Source organism: Vombatus ursinus, unplaced genomic scaffold (assembly GCF_900497805.2).
Source record: "Vombatus ursinus unplaced genomic scaffold, bare-nosed wombat genome assembly UNPS02014821.1, whole genome shotgun sequence".
NCBI lineage: Eukaryota > Metazoa > Chordata > Mammalia > Diprotodontia > Vombatidae > Vombatus > Vombatus ursinus.
Window position 1 is genome coordinate 39,996,500 of NW_020954599.1, and position 4,522 is coordinate 40,001,021.

The window sequence follows — 4,522 nt, forward strand, 5'->3', positions numbered from 1 at the left end:
GTTTGGTCATGAATTCTTCTGTTCTCCATAGATCTGACAGGTAAACTATTCCTTGCTCTCTCAGTTTGCTTATAGTATCAGCCTTTGTATCTAAATCATGTACCCATTTTGACTTTGTTTTGGTATATAGTGTGAGATTTTGGTCTATTCCTAGTTTCTGCCATACTCTTTTCCAGTTTTCCCAGCAGTTTTTTTTTTTTCAAAGAGTGGGTTCTTATCCCAGAAGCTGGGGTCTTTGGGTTTATCAAATAGTATATTACTATAGTCATTGACTGCTGTGTCTTGCACACTTAACCTATTCCACTGATCCACCACTCTATTTCTTAGCCGTTACCAAGCAGTTTTGGTGATTGCTGCTTTATAATACAATTTAAGATCTGGAATGACTAGACCACCTTCCCCTGCATTTCTTTTCATTAGTTCTCTTGATATTCTGAACTTTTTGTTCTTCCAAATGAATCTTGTTATTTTTTCTAACTCCATAAAATAATTTTTTGGTAGTTTGATTGGTATGGCACTGAATAAGTAAATTAGCTTAGGTAAAACTGTCATTTTTCTTATATTAGCTCAGCCTACCCATGAGCAACTGATGTTTTTCCAATTATTTAGATCTGATTTTATTTGTGTGAAAAGTGTTTTGTAATTGTGTTCATAGAGTTCCTGGGTTTGTTTCAGGAGGTAGACTAATTATTTTATAATGTCTACAGTAAGTTTAAATGGAATTTCTCTTTCTATCTCTTGCTGTTGGGCTTTGTTGGTAATATATAGAAATGCTGATGATTTATGTGGGTTTATTTTATAGCCTGCAACTTTGCTAAAGTTGTGTATAATTTCAAGCAGATTTTTACTTGATTCTCTGGGATTCTCTAAGTATAACATCATGTCATCTGCAAAGAGGGATAGCTTTGTTTCTTCTTTGCCTATTCTAATGCCTTCAATGTCTTTTTCTGCTCTTATTGCTAAAGCTAACATTTCCAGTATGATGTTGAATAACAGTGGTGATAATGGACATCCTTGTTTCACTCCCAATCTTATTGGAAATGCTTCTAGCTTGTCCCCATTACATATTATGCTTGCTGAAGGTTTTAGATAGATGCTATTTATTATTTTAAGGAAGACTCCATTTATACCTATGCTCTCTAGTGTTTTTAATAGGAATGGATGTTGTGTTTTGTCAAAAGCTTTTTCTGCATCTATTGAGATGATCATGTGGTTTCTGTTAGTTTTGGTGTTGATATGATGGATTATGCTGATAGTTTTCCTTATATTGAACCAGCCCTGCATTCCTGGTATAAATCCTACCTGGTCACAGTGTATTATTCATGTGATAAGTTGCTGTAATCTATTTGCTAATATTTTGTTTAAAATTTTTGATCTATATTCATTAGAGAAATTGGTCTATAATTTTCTTTCTCTGTTTTGACTCTTCCTGGTTTAGGTATCAGCACCATATTTGCATCATAAAAAGAATTTGGTAAGATTCCCTCTTTACCTGTTTTACCAAATAGTTTATATAGTGTTGGAATTAATTGTTCTTTAAATGTTTGATAGAATTCATATGTAAATCCATCTGACCCTGGAGATTTTTTCCTAGGGAGCTCATCAATGACTTGTTCAATTTCTTTTTCTGAGATAGGGTTATTTAAGTATTTTACTTCCTCTTCTGTTAATCTGGGCAATTTATATTTTTGTAAATTTATATCCATTTCACTAAGATTGTCAAATTTGTTGGCGTATAGCTGGGCAAAATAATACCTAATTGTTGTTTTAATTTCCTCTTCCTTGGTGGTAGTTTCACCCTTTTCATCCTTGATACAAGTAATTTGTTTTTCTTCTTTCTTTTTTTTTAATTAGATTAACCAAAGGTTTATCTATTTTATTGGTTTTTTCATAAAACCAGCTCTTAGTTTTATTTGTTAGTTCAATAGTTTTCTTAATTTCAATTTTATTAATTTTTCCTTTGGTTTTCAATATTTCTAATTTGGTGTTTAATTAACAAATTTTTAATTTGTTCTTTTTCTAGTTTTTTTAGTTGTATGCCCAATTCATTGATCTCCTCTTTTTCTATTTTATTTATGTAAGCATTTAGAGATATAAAACTTCCCCTAAGAACTGCTTTTGCTGCATCCCATAAGTTTTGGTATGTTGTCTCATTATTGTCATTCTCTTGAATGAAATTATCGATTGTTTCTGTGCTTTGTTCTTTGACCCAATCATTTTTTAGGATTAGATTATTTAGTTTCCAATTATTTTTTAGTCTATCTTTCCATGGCCCTTTATTACATATAATTTTTGTTGCATCATGATCTGAAAAGGATGCATTTACTATTTCTGCCTTTCTGCATTGGATTGTGAGGTTTTTATGCCCTAGCACATGGTCAGTTTTTGTGTATGTGCCATGTACCACTGAGAAAAAAGTATATTCTTTTCTATCGCCATTCAGTTTTCTCCACAGGCCTATCATACCTAACTTTTCTAATGTTCTATTCACCTCCTTAACTTCTTTCTTGTTTATTTTGTGGTTAGATTTATCTAATTCAGAGAGGGAGAGGTTGAGGTCCCCCACTAGTATAGTTTTGCTGTCTGTTTCTTCCTGTAACTTCCTGAACTTCTCCTCTAAGAATTTGGATGCTATACCATTTGGTGCGTATATGTTTAGTAACGATATTACTTCATTGACTATGGTGCCTTTTAGCAGGGTGTAGTTTCCTTCCTTATCTCTTTTGATAAGATCTATTTTTGCTTTTGCTTTATCTGAGATCAGGATTGCTACCCCTGTTTTTTTTTACTTCAGCTGAAGCATAATATATTTTGCTCCAGCCTTTTACCTTTACCCTGTATGTGTCACTCTTTTTCAAATGTGTTTCCTGTAAACAACATATTGTAGGATTATGGTTTTTAATCCAATCTGCTATATGCTTCTGTTTTATGGGAGAGTTCATCCCATTCACATTTACAGTTATGATTACTATCTGTGTCTTTTTCTCCATCCATTTGTCCCCCCTGTTTATGCTTTTCTTTCTCCTTTCTCCTTTTCCCCCCTCACTAGTGTTTTGCTTTTGACCAGCACCTCCATTGGTCCCACCTCCCTTCTCTTATACCTTTCCCTTTTCTTCTCCTTTACCCTTATTGCTTCTTCACTCCCTTCTATCCCCCTCCCTTTTCTTTCCCCTTTCCTCTCCTATTACCTATAGTGCAAGTTAGAGTTCTATACCTAACTGATTATGTTATTCCCTTTTTGAGCCAAATCTGATGAGAGTGAGGTTCAAACAATGCTCATCTTCCTCCCTTCTTTACCTCTGCTCTAATAGGTTTTTGTGTCTTTTCCTGTAATGTAATTTACCCTTGTCTGCCTCCTCCTTCCTCAGTAGGTTTTCTTAGCTCAGACTAATCCACTTACTTGGATCCATTTAACCCACTTGATTAATTTTTTTAATCATTACATCAAAGTCAACTTATATCCACCCCCTTTATGTATACTTCTTTAACATGGTGTAATAACAATACAGTTCTCAAGAGCTGTGAGTGTCATCTTCCCTTGTAGGGATGTAAACATTTTGCCCTTATTAACAACATATTGTATCTTTCTGTCCCATTTACCTTTTTATGTCTGTCTTCAATCTTGTACTTGAAGATCGAAATTTTTGTTGAGCTCTGGTCTTTTTATCAGAAATGTTTGGAAGTCCCCTATTTCATTGAATATCCATCTCCTTCCCTGAAATATCATGCTCATTTTTGCTGGGTAGTTTATCATTGACTGCATTCCAAGCTCCTTTGCCTTACAAAATATCATGTTCCATGCCCTACGGTCTTTTAATGTAGAGGCTGCAAGGTCCTGTGTAATCCTGACTGTGGTTCCATGATATTTAAATTGTTTCTTTCTGGCTGCTTGCAGTAATTTCTCTTTAATCTGGTAATTTTGGAATTTAGCTATTGTATTCCTTGGCATTTTCAATTTGGGATCTCTTTCAGGTGGGGAGCGGTGGATTCTTTCTATAATTATTTTACCTTCAGGTTCTAGGACTTCAGTGCAGTTTTCCTTTATGATTTCCTGAAGGATATTGTCCAGGCTCTTTTTTTCATCACGATTTTCAGGTAGGCCTATAATTTTTAAATTGTCTCTCCTGCATCAATTTTCCAGGTTAGCTGTTTTACCCATGAGGTATTTTACATTTTCATCTATTTTTTCATTTTTGTGTTTCCCTTTGACTGATTCTTGCTCTCTCATAGAGTCTTCAGTTTCCACTTGTTCAATTCTAATTTTTAACATATTGTTTTTTTCCATTAGATTTTGTACTTTCTTCTCCAATTGGTCAGTTGTATTTTTAAGGGATTTATTTTCTTCATTGTACTTTTTTTCCAATTGGCCAATTGTGTGTTTTAGGGACTTGTTTTCTTCAGTGTACTTTTTTTCCAATTGACCAATTGTACTTTTAAAGGACTCCTCTACCTCTCTCATTTGACTTTTAAAATCCTTCTTGAGTTCTTCTAAGAAGGCTTTTTGGGCTTCAGACCAGTCCAT